Raw genomic sequence first — 26,992 nt, forward strand, 5'->3', positions numbered from 1 at the left:
CAACTTAAACACAGTTCCCACAAAAAAAATATTTTATCGCCAATAATCCCTGCTCCAAGGTGCTATATTTTGCAGAAATATAATTTTCTATAAGCACTGATGTGCTTATAGAAAATTATATTTCTTCTAAAAAATATTAGAACTGTCTTTGTAAACACAATGTCATAGAAATAAAGTAATGGTATTATTAGGTGAAATGGGTCACGCATAATACTCCTTGAAACTAACCTTGTAAACAGTTCATAGCAATTGGGTCCCTAATAATGACCTAGCTGTCACTTTCCTTTTGTCTTACCGCTGAGATTCATGTACATCGTGCTCGGACGTTTTCCTAATTATAATCTTTTACAATCATACTGGTGTTTGAGTTTCCATCCATAATCCATCAGGTTATGGGCCCAGAACACCGAAATCTACATGGCAATCGCAATATTTCCCGTTTAAACACGAAAGTAGAAGAAAAATAAAAACAAAACTATAACCTCTACGCGTGAACACGAAAAAATGGCCGGAAATGCTTCACCCTTGCAAACCATCGAAAAACTCAAAGGTATCGATAATTATTCTACATGGAAGTTTTGCATGAAGATGATATTAATTCACGAGGACCTGTGGGACACTATCGATGGTGAGCAGAAAGGAACTCTGAGCGATGCAGACATGAAAAAATCGCAGAAGGCACTTGCAAGAATATGCCTGTCGGTTCAAACGAGTGCATTCCCCCATGTCAGGAACGCAAAGGATGCACGTGAGGCGTGGAACAACCTGAGCAGAGCCTTTGAGGACAAAGGGCTATGCCGAAGACTAGGTCTGTTAAGAACGCTATTCAGCACAAAATTATCAGAACATGATAGCATGGAAAGCTACCTTGGCAAGCTGCAGGAGCTGTCACAACAACTGTTTGATATCAATTCACCTCTGGATGATGAATTCTTGGCTGTCATCATGCTCAGCGGGTTACCAAGTAATTATGATCCGCTTATTATGGCACTTGAAAATTCAAACTTAAAGTTGACTAGTGACATGGTCAAAGGCAAATTATTGCAAGAATATGACCGCAGGAATAAAACTGAAGATACCAAGGCATTCGCAGCAACCAGAAAAGCACCAAAATGTTATAAATGCAAAAGGACTGGACATTTCATCAAAGACTGCCCGAGGAACAACGATAAGAAGCCAGAGAAAGATAAGAAAACAGAGAAGGATAAACCTCGCAAGGATTCATCCAAGGCTCTCTTAACGGCTCTCTCCGTCAGCTTCCAGCGTGGTGTGTGGTATGTGGATAGCGGTGCATCAAACCACATGTGCAACAACCGGGAACTCTTTTGTGATTTTAGTGAAGTAAGTGTGTCTCAAGTGACTGTTGCAAATGGTGAAAAATTACCAACAGCGGGACAAGGTAATGTGCGTGTCAAATTGCAAGACTGCGAGAGAACAATTAGAGACGTTTATTATGTGCCTAATCTTTCAGCAAATTTGCTTTCTGTTAGTTCTTTAGTTAAGAAAGGTTATACAGTAACTTTTAATAAACAGAAATGTATTGTATCTGATGATGATGAAGTTTTGGCAACAGCCACTCATAGGAATGGTATATATCAACTTGATGCCATTGATCAGCCTTTGTGTGGGGGGGGAGGTAATACCAGTTTTGCTTCTTTCAGTTCAGTTACCAAAGAAAAACAGTCTAGTGATGAGACTGTTATGTTTTCTTCATCAAGCTCATCAGAAGGTACAGTGAAAGTGGAGTCTCAGGAAATGTGGCACCGTAGACTTGGCCATTTGAACTCCAGGAGTATGGCACTCATGAATAAAGGTATGGTAACAGGTATTAAATATAATTCAGATATTTTTAATCCTTGTGTTGCCTGCATTGAAGGTAAACAGACTCGTGCTCCCTTTCCTAAAAAGTCATACACACGAGCAACTCAGTTACTAGGATTAGTTCACACTGACTTATGTGGACCAATGCCAACGCAGTCTATAGGTGGTGCTAGATATTTTCTGATATTCATTGACGATTTCAGTAGGAAAACGTTTGTTTATTTTTTGCATAATAAAGATGAAGTTTTTGAACATTTTAGGAATTTTAAAAACTTAGTGGAAAATGAAACTAACCACAAGATTAAAATTATACGCAGTGACAATGGTGGTGAATTTGTTAACTGTAAATTACAGGCTTATCTGAAAGAGAATGGAATCAAACATCACACAACGGTCCCGTATTCTCCACAACAAAATGGTGTGGCAGAAAGGGCAAACAGGACCATTGTTGAGAAGGCCAGGTGTATGCTAAAGGATGCCGGCCTGGACAACAAATTCTGGGCAGAAGCTGTCAATACTGCTGTATATCTCAAAAACCGGACACCAACGAAGGCTCTAATTGGACAAGTACCTGAGGAAAAATGGAGGAATAAAAAAGTAGATGTTAGTCATTTACGTATTTTTGGCTGTATTGCCTATGCTGTTACCCCGATTAGAAACAAATTGGATTCAAAATCCAAGCAGTATGTTTTTGTTGGGTACTGTGAAAGTACAAAAGGTTTTCGTCTGTTGGATCCTGATAAATCATACAAGTGTGTCAAAGCACGAGATGTGATTTTCTTGGAGAATAAATTTTTCAATAATAGGTCACATGATGATAATTTTGACTCTGTGTTCATCGAATTTCCTCAGAATGGTGCTCCGGGGAAACCTGTGAATGTTGTTCATGACCCAGAATCAATCCTGGATAATGACCAATGCTCACAGCATATTGAACGATCTGAGCCAAGCCAGTCTGAACCATCCACCGTAAGACCAGAGTTTTCTGATGACCAAAGGAGTAGAACACGGTCGAGCATAATTACAGTGCATGATTCAGACAGTGAGGTTGACACCACTTTAGAATCAAATTTTTCTGCGGATCCCACATACGTTCCAGGTAGCTCAACATTGAATGAGACGACATCAGATTCATCTTTATATGAAGATCTCGATGAGACTGGGATGACTGTCCTGTTGGTTAAAGAACTATGCAACGACGATGATGTACCAGGAACGGTGCAAGAAGCTTTGGCAGGCACGGAATCAATTGAGTGGAAAACAGCTATGACAGATGAGTATAAATCTTTTAATGACAACAAATGTTGGACTCTAGTAAAGAAACCAAATAATCAGAAACCAATAAAGTGCAGATGGGTTTTTAAAAAAAAGAAAGGTCTGAATGGTGAACTCTTGAGCTACAAAGCACGGCTGGTGGCTAAAGGTTACTCGCAGAAATTTGGAGTTGATTATGAAGAGACTTTCTCTCCGGTGGTAAGACACTCAACTATTAGAACTTTACTTGCCATTGCTGCTGAATTTAATATGGACATTGATCATCTTGATGTTAAGACTGCCTTTTTGAATGGCAACCTGAATGAAACCGTCTATATGGAACAACCAGAAGGTTTCATAGTAAAAGGTAAAGAAAACTTTGTGTACAAACTACATAAAGCTATTTATGGCTTAAAGCAAGCTTCAAAAATGTGGTATGAGAGAATAAACGAAGTATTATTACAGAAAATGCACTTCAAAAGGATAACTTCAGAACCATGTGTATTTTACATGAGAAGTAATAGTGATTTAATAATAATTGCACTCTATGTCGATGACATTTTATTGTTTTCTAGCAATTCAACTTTGAAAGAAAAGGTGAAATGTGAACTTATGAACACTTTTAAAATGAAGGATTTTGGACCTGCACACCACGTTCTTGGAATGAGAGTTAATAAAAGTCAAAATAAAGTTACACTTGATCAAACTGGATACATAAAAAGGGTATTGGAGAAGTTTAACATGACGGATTGCAAACCTGCAAAAACTCCACTAGAAAAAGGAATCAAATTACCTAAAGGTGATAATAAAAGTACAAATTCTCATTACAGGAATTTGCTTGGCTGTCTCATGTATATAGCGGTGTGCACCCGACCAGATATCGCTCATGCTGTGAGTGTGTTCAGTCAATTTAACGAGTGTCACACTGAACATCATTGGAAAGCCTTGAAGCGTGTCCTTCGCTATCTTAAAGGTACTGCTAACTATGGATTAGTTTTTCAGAAGAGTGGTATGGATGTAACAGCTTATGTAGATGCTGACTGGGGTGGAAATGAACTTGATCGTAAGTCTTTCACTGGTTTTATTTTTAAGCTTGGTAATTCATTGATCTCTTGGGAAAGTCGCAAACAAAAGACTGTTGCCCTCTCCAGCACAGAGGCTGAATATATGGCACTTTCAGATTGTTGTAAGGAAGCTCTTTTTGTAAGAAGTTTTCTTAATGAATTGTTGAACAGTAATTGTAAAGTAACATTGTATAATGATAACCAGTCTGCTCAAAAGTTAACTACTAATTGTATGTATCATAATAGAACTAAGCACATAGATGTGAGGCATCATTTCATTAGAGAAAATATAAAGAAAAACATTGTTAATGTTAAGTATTTGTCTACAGATTTAATGATTGCAGATGTGTTGACAAAACCTTTGACAAAAGAAAAACATGATCAATTTGTAAATGGATTATGTTTATATAATTTATAATAAAGTTTATTTTCAGGTTTTAAAACATCTCTCACTTTAAGTACTTAATATCTCGCATTCTTTGTGATATTGTATTATTATTTTTTTGGTGTAATTCTGTTATGTAACTACTTCTAGTTATTTGCTTATGACATTGGTTTAAGGGGTAGTATTAGAACTGTCTTTGTAAACACAATGTCATAGAAATAAAGTAATGGTATTATTAGGTGAAATGGGTCACGCATAATACTCCTTGAAACTAACCTTGTAAACAGTTCATAGCAATTGGGTCCCTAATAATGACCTAGCTGTCTCTTTCCTTTTGTCTTACCGCTGAGATTCATGTACATCGTGCTCGGACGTTTTCCTAATTATAATCTTTTACAATCATACTGGTGTTTGAGTTTCCATCCATAATCCATCAGGTTATGGGCCCAGAACACCGAAATCTACATGGCAATCGCAATATTTCCCGTTTAAACACGAAAGTAGAAGAAAAATAAAAACAAAACTATAACCTCTACGCGTGAACACGAAAAAATGGCCGGAAATGCTTCACCCTTGCAAACCATCGAAAAACTCAAAGGTATCGATAATTATTCTACATGGAAGTTTTGCATGAAGATGATATTAATTCACGAGGACCTGTGGGACACTATCGATGGTGAGCAGAAAGGAACTCTGAGCGATGCAGACATGAAAAAATCGCAGAAGGCACTTGCAAGAATATGCCTGTCGGTTCAAACGAGTGCATTCCCCCATGTCAGGAACGCAAAGGATGCACGTGAGGCGTGGAACAACCTGAGCAGAGCCTTTGAGGACAAAGGGCTATGCCGAAGACTAGGTCTGTTAAGAACGCTATTCAGCACAAAATTATCAGAACATGATAGCATGGAAAGCTACCTTGGCAAGCTGCAGGAGCTGTCACAACAACTGTTTGATATCAATTCACCTCTGGATGATGAATTCTTGGCTGTCATCATGCTCAGCGGGTTACCAAGTAATTATGATCCGCTTATTATGGCACTTGAAAATTCAAACTTAAAGTTGACTAGTGACATGGTCAAAGGCAAATTATTGCAAGAATATGACCGCAGGAATAAAACTGAAGATACCAAGGCATTCGCAGCAACCAGAAAAGCACCAAAATGTTATAAATGCAAAAGGACTGGACATTTCATCAAAGACTGCCCGAGGAACAACGATAAGAAGCCAGAGAAAGATAAGAAAACAGAGAAGGATAAACCTCGCAAGGATTCATCCAAGGCTCTCTTAACGGCTCTCTCCGTCAGCTTCCAGCGTGGTGTGTGGTATGTGGATAGCGGTGCATCAAACCACATGTGCAACAACCGGGAACTCTTTTGTGATTTTAGTGAAGTAAGTGTGTCTCAAGTGACTGTTGCAAATGGTGAAAAATTACCAACAGCGGGACAAGGTAATGTGCGTGTCAAATTGCAAGACTGCGAGAGAACAATTAGAGACGTTTATTATGTGCCTAATCTTTCAGCAAATTTGCTTTCTGTTAGTTCTTTAGTTAAGAAAGGTTATACAGTAACTTTTAATAAACAGAAATGTATTGTATCTGATGATGATGAAGTTTTGGCAACAGCCACTCATAGGAATGGTATATATCAACTTGATGCCATTGATCAGCCTTTGTGTGGGGGGGGAGGTAATACCAGTTTTGCTTCTTTCAGTTCAGTTACCAAAGAAAAACAGTCTAGTGATGAGACTGTTATGTTTTCTTCATCAAGCTCATCAGAAGGTACAGTGAAAGTGGAGTCTCAGGAAATGTGGCACCGTAGACTTGGCCATTTGAACTCCAGGAGTATGGCACTCATGAATAAAGGTATGGTAACAGGTATTAAATATAATTCAGATATTTTTAATCCTTGTGTTGCCTGCATTGAAGGTAAACAGACTCGTGCTCCCTTTCCTAAAAAGTCATACACACGAGCAACTCAGTTACTAGGATTAGTTCACACTGACTTATGTGGACCAATGCCAACGCAGTCTATAGGTGGTGCTAGATATTTTCTGATATTCATTGACGATTTCAGTAGGAAAACGTTTGTTTATTTTTTGCATAATAAAGATGAAGTTTTTGAACATTTTAGGAATTTTAAAAACTTAGTGGAAAATGAAACTAACCACAAGATTAAAATTATACGCAGTGACAATGGTGGTGAATTTGTTAACTGTAAATTACAGGCTTATCTGAAAGAGAATGGAATCAAACATCACACAACGGTCCCGTATTCTCCACAACAAAATGGTGTGGCAGAAAGGGCAAACAGGACCATTGTTGAGAAGGCCAGGTGTATGCTAAAGGATGCCGGCCTGGACAACAAATTCTGGGCAGAAGCTGTCAATACTGCTGTATATCTCAAAAACCGGACACCAACGAAGGCTCTAATTGGACAAGTACCTGAGGAAAAATGGAGGAATAAAAAAGTAGATGTTAGTCATTTACGTATTTTTGGCTGTATTGCCTATGCTGTTACCCCGATTAGAAACAAATTGGATTCAAAATCCAAGCAGTATGTTTTTGTTGGGTACTGTGAAAGTACAAAAGGTTTTCGTCTGTTGGATCCTGATAAATCATACAAGTGTGTCAAAGCACGAGATGTGATTTTCTTGGAGAATAAATTTTTCAATAATAGGTCACATGATGATAATTTTGACTCTGTGTTCATCGAATTTCCTCAGAATGGTGCTCCGGGGAAACCTGTGAATGTTGTTCATGACCCAGAATCAATCCTGGATAATGACCAATGCTCACAGCATATTGAACGATCTGAGCCAAGCCAGTCTGAACCATCCACCGTAAGACCAGAGTTTTCTGATGACCAAAGGAGTAGAACACGGTCGAGCATAATTACAGTGCATGATTCAGACAGTGAGGTTGACACCACTTTAGAATCAAATTTTTCTGCGGATCCCACATACGTTCCAGGTAGCTCAACATTGAATGAGACGACATCAGATTCATCTTTATATGAAGATCTCGATGAGACTGGGATGACTGTCCTGTTGGTTAAAGAACTATGCAACGACGATGATGTACCAGGAACGGTGCAAGAAGCTTTGGCAGGCACGGAATCAATTGAGTGGAAAACAGCTATGACAGATGAGTATAAATCTTTTAATGACAACAAATGTTGGACTCTAGTAAAGAAACCAAATAATCAGAAACCAATAAAGTGCAGATGGGTTTTTAAAAAAAAGAAAGGTCTGAATGGTGAACTCTTGAGCTACAAAGCACGGCTGGTGGCTAAAGGTTACTCGCAGAAATTTGGAGTTGATTATGAAGAGACTTTCTCTCCGGTGGTAAGACACTCAACTATTAGAACTTTACTTGCCATTGCTGCTGAATTTAATATGGACATTGATCATCTTGATGTTAAGACTGCCTTTTTGAATGGCAACCTGAATGAAACCGTCTATATGGAACAACCAGAAGGTTTCATAGTAAAAGGTAAAGAAAACTTTGTGTACAAACTACATAAAGCTATTTATGGCTTAAAGCAAGCTTCAAAAATGTGGTATGAGAGAATAAACGAAGTATTATTACAGAAAATGCACTTCAAAAGGATAACTTCAGAACCATGTGTATTTTACATGAGAAGTAATAGTGATTTAATAATAATTGCACTCTATGTCGATGACATTTTATTGTTTTCTAGCAATTCAACTTTGAAAGAAAAGGTGAAATGTGAACTTATGAACACTTTTAAAATGAAGGATTTTGGACCTGCACACCACGTTCTTGGAATGAGAGTTAATAAAAGTCAAAATAAAGTTACACTTGATCAAACTGGATACATAAAAAGGGTATTGGAGAAGTTTAACATGACGGATTGCAAACCTGCAAAAACTCCACTAGAAAAAGGAATCAAATTACCTAAAGGTGATAATAAAAGTACAAATTCTCATTACAGGAATTTGCTTGGCTGTCTCATGTATATAGCGGTGTGCACCCGACCAGATATCGCTCATGCTGTGAGTGTGTTCAGTCAATTTAACGAGTGTCACACTGAACATCATTGGAAAGCCTTGAAGCGTGTCCTTCGCTATCTTAAAGGTACTGCTAACTATGGATTAGTTTTTCAGAAGAGTGGTATGGATGTAACAGCTTATGTAGATGCTGACTGGGGTGGAAATGAACTTGATCGTAAGTCTTTCACTGGTTTTATTTTTAAGCTTGGTAATTCATTGATCTCTTGGGAAAGTCGCAAACAAAAGACTGTTGCCCTCTCCAGCACAGAGGCTGAATATATGGCACTTTCAGATTGTTGTAAGGAAGCTCTTTTTGTAAGAAGTTTTCTTAATGAATTGTTGAACAGTAATTGTAAAGTAACATTGTATAATGATAACCAGTCTGCTCAAAAATTAACTACTAATTGTATGTATCATAATAGAACTAAGCACATAGATGTGAGGCATCATTTCATTAGAGAAAATATAAAGAAAAACATTGTTAATGTTAAGTATTTGTCTACAGATTTAATGATTGCAGATGTGTTGACAAAACCTTTGACAAAAGAAAAACATGATCAATTTGTAAATGGATTATGTTTATATAATTTATAATAAAGTTTATTTTCAGGTTTTAAAACATCTCTCACTTTAAGTACTTAATATCTCGCATTCTTTGTGATATTGTATTATTATTTTTTTGGTGTAATTCTGTTATGTAACTACTTCTAGTTATTTGCTTATGACATTGGTTTAAGGGGTAGTATTAGAACTGTCTTTGTAAACACAATGTCATAGAAATAAAGTAATGGTATTATTAGGTGAAATGGGTCACGCATAATACTCCTTGAAACTAACCTTGTAAACAGTTCATAGCAATTGGGTCCCTAATAATGACCTAGCTGTCTCTTTCCTTTTGTCTTACCGCTGAGATTCATGTACATCGTGCTCGGACGTTTTCCTAATTATAATCTTTTACAATCATACTGGTGTTTGAGTTTCCATCCATAATCCATCAGGTTATGGGCCCAGAACACCGAAATCTACATGGCAATCGCAATATTTCCCGTTTAAACACGAAAGTAGAAGAAAAATAAAAACAAAACTATAACCTCTACGCGTGAACACGAAAAAATGGCCGGAAATGCTTCACCCTTGCAAACCATCGAAAAACTCAAAGGTATCGATAATTATTCTACATGGAAGTTTTGCATGAAGATGATATTAATTCACGAGGACCTGTGGGACACTATCGATGGTGAGCAGAAAGGAACTCTGAGCGATGCAGACATGAAAAAATCGCAGAAGGCACTTGCAAGAATATGCCTGTCGGTTCAAACGAGTGCATTCCCCCATGTCAGGAACGCAAAGGATGCACGTGAGGCGTGGAACAACCTGAGCAGAGCCTTTGAGGACAAAGGGCTATGCCGAAGACTAGGTCTGTTAAGAACGCTATTCAGCACAAAATTATCAGAACATGATAGCATGGAAAGCTACCTTGGCAAGCTGCAGGAGCTGTCACAACAACTGTTTGATATCAATTCACCTCTGGATGATGAATTCTTGGCTGTCATCATGCTCAGCGGGTTACCAAGTAATTATGATCCGCTTATTATGGCACTTGAAAATTCAAACTTAAAGTTGACTAGTGACATGGTCAAAGGCAAATTATTGCAAGAATATGACCGCAGGAATAAAACTGAAGATACCAAGGCATTCGCAGCAACCAGAAAAGCACCAAAATGTTATAAATGCAAAAGGACTGGACATTTCATCAAAGACTGCCCGAGGAACAACGATAAGAAGCCAGAGAAAGATAAGAAAACAGAGAAGGATAAACCTCGCAAGGATTCATCCAAGGCTCTCTTAACGGCTCTCTCCGTCAGCTTCCAGCGTGGTGTGTGGTATGTGGATAGCGGTGCATCAAACCACATGTGCAACAACCGGGAACTCTTTTGTGATTTTAGTGAAGTAAGTGTGTCTCAAGTGACTGTTGCAAATGGTGAAAAATTACCAACAGCGGGACAAGGTAATGTGCGTGTCAAATTGCAAGACTGCGAGAGAACAATTAGAGACGTTTATTATGTGCCTAATCTTTCAGCAAATTTGCTTTCTGTTAGTTCTTTAGTTAAGAAAGGTTATACAGTAACTTTTAATAAACAGAAATGTATTGTATCTGATGATGATGAAGTTTTGGCAACAGCCACTCATAGGAATGGTATATATCAACTTGATGCCATTGATCAGCCTTTGTGTGGGGGGGGAGGTAATACCAGTTTTGCTTCTTTCAGTTCAGTTACCAAAGAAAAACAGTCTAGTGATGAGACTGTTATGTTTTCTTCATCAAGCTCATCAGAAGGTACAGTGAAAGTGGAGTCTCAGGAAATGTGGCACCGTAGACTTGGCCATTTGAACTCCAGGAGTATGGCACTCATGAATAAAGGTATGGTAACAGGTATTAAATATAATTCAGATATTTTTAATCCTTGTGTTGCCTGCATTGAAGGTAAACAGACTCGTGCTCCCTTTCCTAAAAAGTCATACACACGAGCAACTCAGTTACTAGGATTAGTTCACACTGACTTATGTGGACCAATGCCAACGCAGTCTATAGGTGGTGCTAGATATTTTCTGATATTCATTGACGATTTCAGTAGGAAAACGTTTGTTTATTTTTTGCATAATAAAGATGAAGTTTTTGAACATTTTAGGAATTTTAAAAACTTAGTGGAAAATGAAACTAACCACAAGATTAAAATTATACGCAGTGACAATGGTGGTGAATTTGTTAACTGTAAATTACAGGCTTATCTGAAAGAGAATGGAATCAAACATCACACAACGGTCCCGTATTCTCCACAACAAAATGGTGTGGCAGAAAGGGCAAACAGGACCATTGTTGAGAAGGCCAGGTGTATGCTAAAGGATGCCGGCCTGGACAACAAATTCTGGGCAGAAGCTGTCAATACTGCTGTATATCTCAAAAACCGGACACCAACGAAGGCTCTAATTGGACAAGTACCTGAGGAAAAATGGAGGAATAAAAAAGTAGATGTTAGTCATTTACGTATTTTTGGCTGTATTGCCTATGCTGTTACCCCGATTAGAAACAAATTGGATTCAAAATCCAAGCAGTATGTTTTTGTTGGGTACTGTGAAAGTACAAAAGGTTTTCGTCTGTTGGATCCTGATAAATCATACAAGTGTGTCAAAGCACGAGATGTGATTTTCTTGGAGAATAAATTTTTCAATAATAGGTCACATGATGATAATTTTGACTCTGTGTTCATCGAATTTCCTCAGAATGGTGCTCCGGGGAAACCTGTGAATGTTGTTCATGACCCAGAATCAATCCTGGATAATGACCAATGCTCACAGCATATTGAACGATCTGAGCCAAGCCAGTCTGAACCATCCACCGTAAGACCAGAGTTTTCTGATGACCAAAGGAGTAGAACACGGTCGAGCATAATTACAGTGCATGATTCAGACAGTGAGGTTGACACCACTTTAGAATCAAATTTTTCTGCGGATCCCACATACGTTCCAGGTAGCTCAACATTGAATGAGACGACATCAGATTCATCTTTATATGAAGATCTCGATGAGACTGGGATGACTGTCCTGTTGGTTAAAGAACTATGCAACGACGATGATGTACCAGGAACGGTGCAAGAAGCTTTGGCAGGCACGGAATCAATTGAGTGGAAAACAGCTATGACAGATGAGTATAAATCTTTTAATGACAACAAATGTTGGACTCTAGTAAAGAAACCAAATAATCAGAAACCAATAAAGTGCAGATGGGTTTTTAAAAAAAAGAAAGGTCTGAATGGTGAACTCTTGAGCTACAAAGCACGGCTGGTGGCTAAAGGTTACTCGCAGAAATTTGGAGTTGATTATGAAGAGACTTTCTCTCCGGTGGTAAGACACTCAACTATTAGAACTTTACTTGCCATTGCTGCTGAATTTAATATGGACATTGATCATCTTGATGTTAAGACTGCCTTTTTGAATGGCAACCTGAATGAAACCGTCTATATGGAACAACCAGAAGGTTTCATAGTAAAAGGTAAAGAAAACTTTGTGTACAAACTACATAAAGCTATTTATGGCTTAAAGCAAGCTTCAAAAATGTGGTATGAGAGAATAAACGAAGTATTATTACAGAAAATGCACTTCAAAAGGATAACTTCAGAACCATGTGTATTTTACATGAGAAGTAATAGTGATTTAATAATAATTGCACTCTATGTCGATGACATTTTATTGTTTTCTAGCAATTCAACTTTGAAAGAAAAGGTGAAATGTGAACTTATGAACACTTTTAAAATGAAGGATTTTGGACCTGCACACCACGTTCTTGGAATGAGAGTTAATAAAAGTCAAAATAAAGTTACACTTGATCAAACTGGATACATAAAAAGGGTATTGGAGAAGTTTAACATGACGGATTGCAAACCTGCAAAAACTCCACTAGAAAAAGGAATCAAATTACCTAAAGGTGATAATAAAAGTACAAATTCTCATTACAGGAATTTGCTTGGCTGTCTCATGTATATAGCGGTGTGCACCCGACCAGATATCGCTCATGCTGTGAGTGTGTTCAGTCAATTTAACGAGTGTCACACTGAACATCATTGGAAAGCCTTGAAGCGTGTCCTTCGCTATCTTAAAGGTACTGCTAACTATGGATTAGTTTTTCAGAAGAGTGGTATGGATGTAACAGCTTATGTAGATGCTGACTGGGGTGGAAATGAACTTGATCGTAAGTCTTTCACTGGTTTTATTTTTAAGCTTGGTAATTCATTGATCTCTTGGGAAAGTCGCAAACAAAAGACTGTTGCCCTCTCCAGCACAGAGGCTGAATATATGGCACTTTCAGATTGTTGTAAGGAAGCTCTTTTTGTAAGAAGTTTTCTTAATGAATTGTTGAACAGTAATTGTAAAGTAACATTGTATAATGATAACCAGTCTGCTCAAAAGTTAACTACTAATTGTATGTATCATAATAGAACTAAGCACATAGATGTGAGGCATCATTTCATTAGAGAAAATATAAAGAAAAACATTGTTAATGTTAAGTATTTGTCTACAGATTTAATGATTGCAGATGTGTTGACAAAACCTTTGACAAAAGAAAAACATGATCAATTTGTAAATGGATTATGTTTATATAATTTATAATAAAGTTTATTTTCAGGTTTTAAAACATCTCTCACTTTAAGTACTTAATATCTCGCATTCTTTGTGATATTGTATTATTATTTTTTTGGTGTAATTCTGTTATGTAACTACTTCTAGTTATTTGCTTATGACATTGGTTTAAGGGGTAGTATTAGAACTGTCTTTGTAAACACAATGTCATAGAAATAAAGTAATGGTATTATTAGGTGAAATGGGTCACGCATAATACTCCTTGAAACTAACCTTGTAAACAGTTCATAGCAATTGGGTCCCTAATAATGACCTAGCTGTCACTTTCCTTTTGTCTTACCGCTGAGATTCATGTACATCGTGCTCGGACGTTTTCCTAATTATAATCTTTTACAATCATACTGGTGTTTGAGTTTCCATCCATAATCCATCAAAAAAGACAATTTCCTCGTTACGGTATTTTTATTTTCAGTTAGTGCTCGAGTTGCGTTCGCTGCGACCAGCTAATCCAGATTTTCTATTCAGTCAGAATTTTACCTTTATACTATTGAAGATAATTCGTTTACTTAGTTCTCCGTATTTCGCATTAACTGCAAATCTTTTACTCTAGTAACTGTCTCTACAACGTCTACAAGTGTTTTAATATCATCCTTCATCTTTACTTAAACAATACGCATTTATATATTATCATCTTTTTCAAAATATTTTTCATATCTCTATACTCCAAGTTTCAAAATTACCCAATAATCAACAATGTTACGATTAACGTTAAAAGTAACAAATAACCACATAAGAAACCAGTTAAATGTTTAATAAAATCAAAAGTTTATATTTTAATGATAGTTTGGTAGCCGGGTGGCCAAACAAGGCGGTACTTCACAACAACTAGTCAAAACTAAATCCATTCACATTATAAATTCAAAATCGTTTTTATAAAACAAGAGCTTCGTAGACTTTGAAGGTCACGACGATTTTAAATGGATAAATGTAGGAAAGATGGAAGATTCAATAGAGAAATGCGGCTTTTAGAAAGTACTTAATGAAGCAGGTCTTAATAGGACTTGCAAAATATATTGAATGACGATTGACCAAGCTAGGACATCCGACGTCAATGAGCAAAGATAGAAAACGTGATGAGAGCGAAAGTCAAGTCAAGATCAAGGAAATGGATATCCTCAGTATCAGCCTACCCAGTAAACAAGTATGCCTATATTCAGACAATCTACACATGCTATGAACTCCCTGCCAATCTAATTAACCCACTGGGGGAAAAATCAAAGTTACAATACATTGTTTCAATTCATCGACACGAAATACTTTTCATATTTCGAACCCCAAGTGTGAGAAGGGACGCGGCCCGCGGGGCGTCGAAAATTAAATGTGGTTGTGGAGGTGAATGACAAACGAGGATCAAGCTGGATACGCGGTCTGCGACGTGCGCCCCGCGCGGCGGACACCTTCAAACTGGCGCAAAAATATATTATGCAAATTGAGATTTATACTGTCGAAGGGAGGGAGTTCCGAAACAGAAAGTATCTGTGTTATCTTTACCTATATAAAGAGATTGCTTGTTTTTCTACAACGTAATCTGGGAAATTACTTCGTGTATTTTCTTTTCGCTGAAGGAAGTCGGAACTAGAAGTTCAGCGTTGTAAATTGACTTAGCAAGAAGGTCAGAGGAGAAATAACTTGGGTATAAAGCAATCTCCAAAATGAACTTCAGATTACAATGAAAATGTATAAGAAATGATTAAAGTTAGAGAGTTCCCTAATAGAATTAAACCATCCTCATCGAGATCTTAATAGAGTTCATTAAGGGCAACCAAAAATAACACATCAAATAATAGGGCCACGAGATCCGGCTCGTATAAACTAAAGAAAAATAGTTAACCCCCAAAATGCGAACGAGGGACAAAATTACCCATCCCAAAAGTATTTGCAGACGGCTTAATAAGAAGCGCGTAATTATCCGCAAATCCTTCGTCGGCAGAAGAGCCCATATCCGTAAAGGACTTGAGCAAACTCAGTTTGGGTACCGTCAGTAATAACTTTTTGCGAAGTATGCTAACCTAACCCAACATTCAACGAGTTTCTCTGTACATAATATTGAAAGCATCGTATATCTGTCGATATGTTTGCATTTCCGCTTCGTAACTGTAAAATCATTGGAATTTATCGCGACATTCGTATTCATGCGAAACTTTATGCTCTTGTATTGCTGGTGTGGCAGCTTTTAATAGTAACAGAATTAAATAGAACGTTCGAAATAAAGCTGATTTCATTTGCTAACAAAACATTTTCTGAAATTAATAGCTTTATGCAAAGCAGTCTTTATACAAGGAGTTGTTTCCTCAGTGTTTCGAAGTTAGCGAGCCCGCTCGGCTCTAGTACTTTGTCTTTCAAAATGAAACACCTATCAAAAGAATTTCCTCGTTCCCTCGGATGTCTAATAAAGTGTAAACGCCGAAAACTTGTGACGTCACCGCACAAGACACGGTTGCTACTAAATTATGAATCATATAAACACGAGAACTCAAAACTTGCGAGTTATTACGTAGTTCATATCAAAATTTTAAATTGAACTATAAACTTGCTTAATTCAACCGGGGTTGGAAAGGGGTGAGCTATATTTTTGAACGTAAATGTGGCATTAAGCATTGGTGCGAAAGAGAAGGCCGATGTAAAGTCTAGCAGTGACGTAAATTGCTACAGCGACGGAGGATGATTCGTGGAGACATTTTTATTTTGCATAACGCATCCTTCTTGCGAACTCGCGACTTTGTTCGCTATTGGGTTAAGCTGTAAGTATGTGTGTTGTGTAATCTCTTCGTGAAGTTATTAGGCAGCTAACATGGAGTGCGTTCGTAACGTTCATTAATGTTTTATTGTATCATTCAACAAAGTAGGTACATCCCTTGGTCGCGTGTCATGCGGAAATTAATAAAAAACCTCAATTGGATTTTCATTGAAATAAGCTAAGTATTTAGCTGAAAATATAGCCTACTTTGTGGTTAATGGGTGCCGTTACTCGTTAATATTCGTTTAACCAGCTTTAGTGTTTTACGATGGGGTCTGGCTGGTTCCGTATTACGTAAAAAAGCGGTCACACCTCTGACGGAGCTTGCGGAGTGCATGCCGTGCATCGCGGGCGTGGGCGGCACCCGTCAGTGGCGTCGATCACTGAGCAAACACGCTCCCGCGTCCGCCGCACGCTCCGCTCGCCGCAAATTGAATCGTGACGTAATATTTAACGTAGACATTTTGCGCTACCCTCGCCCCGGCAAAATTACGCGACACAGCCTTGCCCGGGAATAACTTATCATATAGCTCGTTTAACTCAGCCATCAATAAGTCATCGTCGAATAATTTTATTTTGATGTCGACTAGAACTCGGCTACCGTGTAATTCATTTCCGTGAAGTTAAGTCATGTAGATAAATATATATCGAAATGCAAGCTGACAGTATAGCTCGGTTATATTAGGAAAGATTGTTTCAAAATTACGGTGCGGTTACAAGTTGTTTGAGGGTAAAGACGAACTTGAGTTTATACCTCGACGTGTACTCGAAACATTTAGGTGTTGTCAGCAATGTGTTATGGCCGCAGCATTTAAAACTCAACTTCATTATTCTCGGTCACATTCAAATTACACACAAGTTACTGAACACGCATCGTTCAGCGTTTTACTCATCACACTTCCCCACGATCGAACTTCATATTGCATCTAAAAATAGCGTAATGCGTTAACACACAAACCCGTGTTAATACGCGCGTCGTATGCATGTAGGTGTATGGGTGCTCTTGTAAAATGGGCCGAGCCTCTTGAAGCGACACTCGTCGTGTTTGCCCGACTCACTCGCAGTGTCGGCGCGAACATATCGCTTCCCTGATATCGGTAAACAATTTACACGTTTCCTATACAATACAAGCGTTGTGCACACGTTCCGATGTATTTATGTATGTCGGGTACAAATCTTTGGAGGGGGTTCAAATGTACCCGCGCGCTGTAAGAGGGTTAGGTGTTATTGATGTATTGTTACATATTTCTGCGGCGGTTCGTTATGTGCACTATTGACGCGTTCCCCGAGTGAATGGTGCGTTGGCTGCCAAAGCGAGTGACACATTAAATTATTTTTACTTTTGCGTAGTAATTAGGTGTTGAATGTAGGTGAGTTTCATGATGATGTTCACCTTGAAGTCATTCATAATGTCTCATATTAATTACATAACTCCAAAAGACCCCCAAACACACGATATAATCATAACAACAGCAAAACTTTATTTTGTTCTTTGTAATCAAGACACATCATTTTTGCTATATCCTCCCAAAAAAACAGCTACAGTACCTAATATTAAAAAAAAAAATCTCTAATAAGTGAGGTCCTGCGGGCCGCGGCTCAGCCAAGTTGTCGGAAGCAATACGGCGTCTCCGGCTCTCCTGTCATATCGCCGCGTCTACCAATTACTCAACACCTGCGGACGAGCTTATTACGAACAGTTTTCGACACTTTAATCTCGTTCTAAGTTATTTATACCGCGGAAGTATTATGGGAACACCTAAAATACGACTTGAGATTTGACAGCTCGGAAGTTTTTCGAGTTGATGAACGGAAAAGTTAAGGTTATGTCGATAGTTGTATGAATACGTAACGAGGTCAAAAAAGCCGTATAAAACAGTATAGGTACATTCTTGTTTCAATTTCTATTTTTTTTAGAGAAGCCTATGGGGTTGCTTGTTCTCTTCTCCATGGGAATGAAATTTTGAAACGACGCACTAAGAGTCACTAGATTTCTTGATATACGTTTCTTAATTGCCTGTTTTAGGCCTACCAGAAATAAAGATTTTGAATTTTGACCATGAGCGAATGCCATAGTGAAACTGAAAAGAAACTAATGAACGCTAACATGGGCATCAAAGAGGTGAACGATAGAAAAACAGACTTATGCATGCATGCTTACGGTACTTTAACTCTGCTCACAGTACAAGCTTTCGTATAATTCACGAAAATAACTAACATAAGTTATATCAAAATAACTCATACCAAACTCTGTTTTTTTAATGCCACAACATCTGCAAAAGCACCCAATAATTTTGTAATTACCTAACCATTCCTCCTTTCATCAGCAGCAACATACCCAAAACTACTATTAAATATCATAACCTCGATCTCCAATACCTACCCTATCATCTTACAGACCTAAGTAACGACCTAGATATCTAGCAAACACGTGTTCGACGTCTGGGTTCGATCCCCTCTTCACACGAGGCGTTTAGCTCCTACCGGTACCTATCAAACGTAGCACAGAACGCTGATTATATTCCAGCAATGAATGTACGATGGGCTAGACAATCTTGTTTTTGAGATTGCTTATTTATATTTAGGAATTTCTGTGTTAGATTATTTGGGTGGAAATTTTTTAAGAGACTGCTGAGGGGAATGTTTAGGATTTTTTCTAATATAAGTGCCTAAATATCAGGGACTTAATTATAGTATGAATTAATTACTTGAAGGTTGTCTAAGACTCAAAGTGGTACCTGTCGTACAGGTTTGTGCAAATGTTGCAGGTTTGAACCCAGATTAATACCGAGATAGTAGATACTGAGCGTTTTAAACGAGAAGATAATCGTGATCGCGACCACTTTATTAAGCCAATTTGTATACTAATCATCAAAATAGTACGTACGGCTAACAAAAAATATCCATATCAGACAAGTTCATACAAGTATCGAAACAACGAATTAAAATTTTCATTAAATACGTTACATATTTTCCAGTAATTATAATGGAATTCAAATGAAAATGTCATAAAGACAGCTATTAACTCAATTGTCACGAATAATATTCAGTAAATTCGACAAATCGAAATAAAATACATCAAAACAATCAAAACACTTTCATTTTCCAATATCAGTTTTCGCTTTAATAACAAAATCAATATCAAATTGTATGACAAACGATGTTTCCAACGACGTTGCTGTTTCTAAGACAATCGCATATACTGACGTCATGACATGGTACTATATCACGATCGATAGCTTCTTAATAATTCACGTTCAAGCCACATTAACTCAGATATAGGCATAAAATCGATCTTAAACATGTGATCAGTTCTGCTTTCCCCGGAGACCTCATAGCAGAATAACGTATCACTTAACTGTCTAATGATTTAAGCTGTACGATGAATTTCTGATCTGAAAGCGAATGAATCAGATTAGGGATTAAGTTTCTATGGTAACAAGATGTTTGTAAATTCTGGGAATTATTAATGCATATTACAATGTAGACGAAACGTTACAATAGAAGTCTATTTAACGTTTTTTCTTTTTATGTTTCCAAACCCCAACCATGCCAGTCGTTTCCAAAAAAAACGAAATTTCAAAACATCCCACTGAACTTTTTATCCTCGTAACGAAACGTCAGGCATTTTCAATCAGTTCCCAAATGTTGGTTAAAGAAAACAAAGTCAGGTTGTGCCACGTATCACATCGGCATCGGCACGGCAACCGGCGCATTTCGCCCAATAAAACGTATTTGCGAAGGTGGTCTCGTCCGTACATTAATATCGTTCGGTTCAGCCTCGCCTGATTTACGAGCGCTACCACTGAAAACTCCACCTTCAGCGGAAACATACAGGTTAGAAGTTAGGGCGGGAGCGACGAATAAAAACCTTAGAGAATTAGATATGGAAAAGCAAGGAAGACGTGATTGTGGAGATATAGAGAAATAACCTAACAAAGAAGAAAAATCACGATAAGGCATAAAACAAATTCTCTTTACTCTGATTATTTCAGCACAACACAAAATGCTGACAAGATACTGAATTATTGAGACCGCTAGCCAGTAAACAATAAATAATAGCAAATATAAATAATATTTTAGACACAGCTTCCTTAAATTCGCCACTGGTCAGGAACGTATAAATCACAATACCTAAAGTTCGTAAATCACGTATTTAACACAACTGCTAACGAAACTTGGCAACGCCTGACAAAGCCTCGAAAAAACTAGACGATTTCGAATGAAATTAATGTTATCATTTTTCTGATCGGTTACGACACAGCATTGAATGCGTCATACACGTGTTGAGCAAGGCTAGACTGTTCCTGAACTTTGACACAATAACAAAAGAATTTTCCTCTTCACGGATCCAAAATTAAAACTGTACCTGGAATGTTTAAGGAAAAACGTTTTAAACTGCTTACCAAGTGACATTACTACAATCGTTACGGTCAATAGACAAAATGTGGAAATGATATTTCGTTTTGATTAATCACGTGACTGATTTCTATCTTACATTTGAGCGTTTTGATATTTATCGATAGAGAAACTTCAACGATTGTGGAAATATCAGCTGGATGGTCTGTGTTTTAGGTCATTGCACGTGCCTGCTCCAGTTCTAATGGGTCGTGTGTTTCGTGAGTAACACTTCTCACACGTGGGGTAGCACTGAGATAAATTACTTAGTCCGGACATCTGAACACTGTACTTTTGCATGAGAACTCCTACTGTATAATCGTGTCTCCGAAGCGGGGTGGATTTCGATACAATTTTACATATTAAACAGTTTTAAGAAGGATTTAAACTTCGGGTTTCGCGTTGAAATATTGCACGAAACGGGAAACCGCCGGGGGTTTTACTTGAGATGATCATTTGAACGTGTAAATGTTAAATGTTTGAGTTACCTGAACATTTAAATTACAAAAACATGTATTTATAGACGTGACGAAGCATTTTGTATGCTGCTCTGTTTTCAAGTTTACATAATGAGATTTTGAACCTGATTGTGATGCGAACAACAAACGCTTGTAGTGACTTTGTTGTTTGTATAAATGATTGTGAAAGCAACATTGTTACTGTTACTGTAGTTTATTTTTATCCTAGTACAGGACAAAGACCTCAACTCACCCGATAAGAGCACTTCCCTTAACTGTGAGACTCGTTAGGAAAATACAACTATTATAAACTTTATAGGAACACCCTAAGATTGTAATTTTATGTGATCTAAAAAGTATAATCTAATAAATTTCTAGAATTTACATTTAAAGACGTTTAAATTTGTTATTGGCGCCCAAACAGGGGCGACTGCTTTGTGGCGGTATTAACTGTTACATGATTTGCAAAGAATTGTTATTATTGTAGTTGTTTGTATAGACGATTTACCCTCAAATCTAAAAGAAAAGGTAAAGAAGAAAATTCTCGGCAACAGAATGTTTATCTAACTTACACAACCCAACGTCCTTCCTGATTGTAAGTCTTCCAAACGACACGGTAACTCAACTATTGGTTACAAACAAAACGATGTCGCCTGCAACCCGCCATCTTAGCCAGATAGCCCCTTAAAAGGCTGTGTGCCCACAACCAGTCCATCTGTTAGCTGCCTAGAGTGAAGGTCAATGACCCAGGACTGAATAGGAGATTTCGCGTTGATATTAATCGTGTGGGTTTCTTTACTTGATAAACATGGACCGGAGATCAGGTTGTACGATATAATGGGTGTATTTTTATGTTGTATCCAATTCCGAGTTTGTATACTAACTTAAAAGTTCCTTCTTTCATGACGCGATGGGAGGCTGAAATGGATGGGGATTTAGTGTCCAAGTAACCACCAAATGGGTTGCTTATAACAGAAAAAGCCCATGGATAGAAAATCCATACTTTGTTCTTCTATTGAAAAAAAATGCGCTTTTACGTCCTTATGCTTTTGTAATTGTAAGCTACTTGTCCAAAACCAATTTATCAAACTTACGGCTATTTAATTACCCACATAAATACCAGCAATATAAACTGCGCTTCTAAAGTAAGTAACGAAGAAAAGTTCCTCACAAGCCAGCACCACTCTAAACATTCTATTGTAGAGATCACTCGTGTTCCGGAGATACGGACGGCTGTAATCCGCGCCATACATTTTGTTTAACTTACAGTCGGAGTACAACACTAAGTTCGAGTTAGTCTCCGACACCGGCATTTCTCAGCGCCTCTCTACAGACTACCCTCAGGGTTACGACGCCGCCATTACCCTCCCAACAAAACCTTTAAGTTCCATGCTGATCTGAAGATGAAAAATGTATGCGTAATATCCGTTACCGCGTTTATTTTATGATATTTTCGTATAAGTTCGCCCGTATTATACAGGGCTCAACGAACCGAGTTATAAAACCAAATAACAAGCCTCAATTGTATTTAAAATAACTCGGAAAATATAATATTTAAGTTAAGTAACATTCTGGTAAAGAAGAGTTATGTAAAGCAGAAACTACGAGAATGTTGATTTCATTTTAACTATGACTCCGTCAACATATAGCTTATTTTATTTAAAATTGTCAGTCTCGTACGAGGGAAGCAGTAGCTCGCGGCGTTTCGCGGTAAATCCATTCTGGAAGATACCATCCACAATTCTAAATAAAATATCACCGCGGAGCACATCCCGCCGCCTCTGCATTTCTACAATATTTACCGGCGAGCCATGCATCAATGTAACGTGGCTTCCCTTGCCCCGCATTACCTGCGAAGCGCTCAACTTTCAAACAAAACACATTAAATTAAGCGAAATAACATCGTTTAATATTTTAAAACAAAAGTTGTGGACTCGTGGGGGGCTATCCTCACAGCGGTCGATATCCAAATAGTTGCGATGTAGCGAGCGGTTCTTTCTGTAGCGGATCGGCGAGTCGTAGGCGCGAAGTGCACTAATGTAAACACGAATGCCTCAGCGGGGCCTTGGAGCGAAGAAGTGAACGGCCCGAGCGGAGCGGGCAACCAGAAAGGGTTACTATTGCTGAATTTATAATCACATGATGAAACAAATAACTGCGCTACATGCGAATCTAAACATTCATGTTTTAGGTTAACTCAGAGGCATTCGTTAGAAGTAATATTAATCTAGTAATTAATACTGAAGCCCAGAAACTTAACCAAATTATAATTAACTATGTAAGTAGTTAAAGTCGGGTTTGTAATTCCAAGTTAATTATGTTTGTAGTACAATACCCTCACAATTTGGTAATGATATTGTTATTGACTAAAGCAGTGTAATAGCAGCATTAGGATGGCATCGTAATTTTCTATACAGTTTGATGTCTTAGTTTTGTGTTATAAAACTGCTTGCATGTACTACATTCGTGGAGATAATAGTGTGTCAGCATGCAACACAGCGGTGTTGATCCCGGCGAGTCCGTCACCCTCGGGCCTGGCTGAGGTCCCGGCGCTCGCGGCCTCGTAATGCTGCTTTGTGCGGAGCGCGCAGGGCGCAGGGCCGCCGCCCGATCGATACCGCTCACGTGCGCCACACGCGGCAAAGGCAATTCTTTGTTCTGCCAACTTATCGCCTAACACGACCCTTTATTAACTTCCGTGCGATACTTCGCGTTTTTCGCGTGACAATATAATAGTCTACCAGGTTTTCGGGGTGTAAACGATTTCGCGTGTTTAATGTACTCGTACTTTCTTAGCAGATGTTATGTAGAACTTTTTATGTAATGCATCCATAATAGATTAGGTGAGTGAGTTAGTCGGTGAACGAGAGTGCTGACTGAATGGATGGAATAATGAATGTGATGTTAGTGAAAGGAGATAATAGATTCTGTTGTGTGCTCGTAAATTGGAGATATAGTTGGTTTTGTGGGGCGCTTAACATTTGAAATATCTCGGCATTTGTATGCGCGTCGGTGGCCGCGGTTCCCGCGCGAGTTGAGCGTAGTGCCTTACATTCTTGTGTCAATAATCGAGTGGCGCAGAGATCTCAGTTCCCGCAGCTATAAGTAACAAAGTTACTTCACACAGTTATCTTAACTTGTGCGGATTTGTCAATGGCTCACTGGGACCTAAGTTGTATTTGTTATTTTAGCTCCCAATTCCACGAAAAGCTAAGTGACAAAGTTTGGAGTGGGTCATTTGTTCACAACTGAAATTCGGAATCGATAGGTAATCAACTCAGCTTCACTGACGGCCACCGGACAAAGAAACTACCTCCTACACAGATTTCGGGCGAGTGCTTCACAAACATAAAAAGAAAATCATTTCTTTTACTTGTTAAAACGGACAGGCTGAGTAGTGATAAGTTTGTCACAAAAACTTTACAGAAAATACAGTTTATAGCGACTATCGCTTTTATTCCTATCTTTTTACTTGAATGAGCATAGGAATGATTTGCTTTCGTTTCCTTATATATTTTTGAACAAAGAACATGTGTTCTAATATTTGAATGTCTTGAATTGCTTTCTTTTGTTTTATCTTTTCTCTTCAGCGGATTTCCATTTGGTTAAGTACCACGTGGCTAGTACATGTCCACGTGTTTCTAAAACTCTTGCCTAAATTCTGAGTGTGCAACAAGTCTTCGGAGCGGCTCGCTGGACTAGGCTCGCACAAAAAAGACTTGTTCCGTTTGTCGTTTTCGACTGCCGAAGATTACTCATGCCTTTCCTAGTCGATAAAAAATGTAGGTCTTGTGTCACGATTTTTTGTGACCTGATGGAAAGTAAAAGCTGATATTTTATCATTGTTGTTTTATAATATAGGTGGGTTTTTTCTTGTGGGTTATGGTAGCTGAGAACGATTGGGATGCTGATTGAGTAGTAGATTGTTTATCGATACATCAACTGGTTACGCTTGGTATGTTTTGGGATCAGTCTTAGTTTGAGTCGGTTAATTGTAGATTAGGGCTTAAATTGAAAAAGAAACCTTTTATATTTTAGTTTTTTTTGTATAAGCTACGGTTAATCTTGTTGTTCGACCATGTTACTCAAAATATCGATTACTTGGATAATTTATAGCATTTTCCTCAAGAAAATTACTTTTGCAAATAACCCAATTTAACGGTTCGCTCTTAAAACATATTAGCTACAGTTTTTAAATAAACGGGTCACGAGCCTATACAATCAAACTCGATACACTGACAGAATCGGACGCTCAAAAACCGATTGCGAAATCGATTTAATATAGAAGATTAAAAATATTCCGCTCCGATGATTGAGCAATTTGTGACACGTTTTACGTTGGTCACTCAGATGTGAGTTTTTATAACGTACAACCAGACACATATTAATGACAAACTTTAGATTCCAACCACGTCTTTATACTTTAGCAATAAGGTTCATTTTACAGTGTCGTTTTTTGCAAATAAGCTGTGGTTAGCTGTACGTTCTATTAGTCCTTCGTAAGGGTTAAATTAGATTTTACGGGCAGTGATTTTGTTGGTGACACGAATATTTAACCTTGAATTCTTTAAATATGGTTAGGATTTGATATATGGCAATTTTCGAATCAGCGTGGATAGGAGAAAACGCAATCGGTTGCTATGTGCCAGCTAAGTCCAATCTGGGATATATAAATAAGGTTTACCTTATTACGATGTTATGAATCTAACAATACTCCAATAACGAAGGATGGGCAGAATTTGGTACTGTCTAATGTAATTTGACCTTCAAAATTTGCCAAATTTGAATAAATGAGTTTTTATTTTGATTTGAACGAAACTCATGACCATGTGTAAACCTTGACAAAACTGCCCTTACTTTTAGATAAGTCTCAGAATCAGATAGTACAACATCAGCAACTCAGTCGTCGCTTGAAGTATGAATCACAGACTTAATGCAGGTAGACCTAACACATTATTTCCATACCATTTACCCAATCAATATGGCAATCGTGAAAGACTAATAACCCATTCCCTTTCAGCCGTTGACAGGCATTCGCTATGAATTGTTAAACAAGATAAAAGTGGAGGTAAATTGATCGTCTTTCAACAAACAGTTAATATGTTTGTTTGTTAATATCGTCTGTAGGTAATCACTTCGTTTTCTTTGTGGATTTTATAAGCGAGTACTTATTCAGTAGGTTTTTGTGAAAATATTAAATTATTTTGTATGTTCATGTAATTAGAAGTGTATTTGTTATTTGTGTTCACTTGTTATACCACATGTTTTTGGGTTTTTTGTGGTAAGAGGTTTAGGTAAATTGGAGGCAGGTTTTTTTATACTGATTCTAGTTACTTTCAAAACGCGACGAGATGTTTTAAAGTATAGGATAATTACCCGACTTCAAAAAAGGTGGCATATATTTTCAGGGCGCATCCTTATATCACTACGAATATATATATAAAAGATTTTGAAGAAATAGAATTTGTCTGATGTAGGCGCCATTTTACGATTGTTGCAAAGTCGGTAGACACTAAATTAGGACACTTGACATGTAATTAGGTTTCAATCTTCCAAAACCGAGAAACAGCGGGCTTAGGTACAAACATTTAGGATTCCGTGCTTCCATATGTTCTTCAAACATTTTTTAAACAAATACCATTTGCTACATTTCTCATTACACTGTCAT

General features: G+C 37.8%; 1 protein-coding gene across 2 annotated transcripts in view; it reads right to left on the bottom strand.

Annotated features, from left to right (window-relative positions):
• LOC113499934 (max dimerization protein 1-like) overlaps positions 1–26,992 on the bottom strand; it is a 280,679-nt gene that overhangs the window by 191,088 nt on the left and 62,599 nt on the right. The window lies entirely within an intron of this gene.

This window comes from Trichoplusia ni, chromosome 13 (genome assembly GCF_003590095.1).
Source record: "Trichoplusia ni isolate ovarian cell line Hi5 chromosome 13, tn1, whole genome shotgun sequence".
NCBI classification, from domain to species: Eukaryota; Metazoa; Arthropoda; class Insecta; order Lepidoptera; family Noctuidae; genus Trichoplusia; species Trichoplusia ni.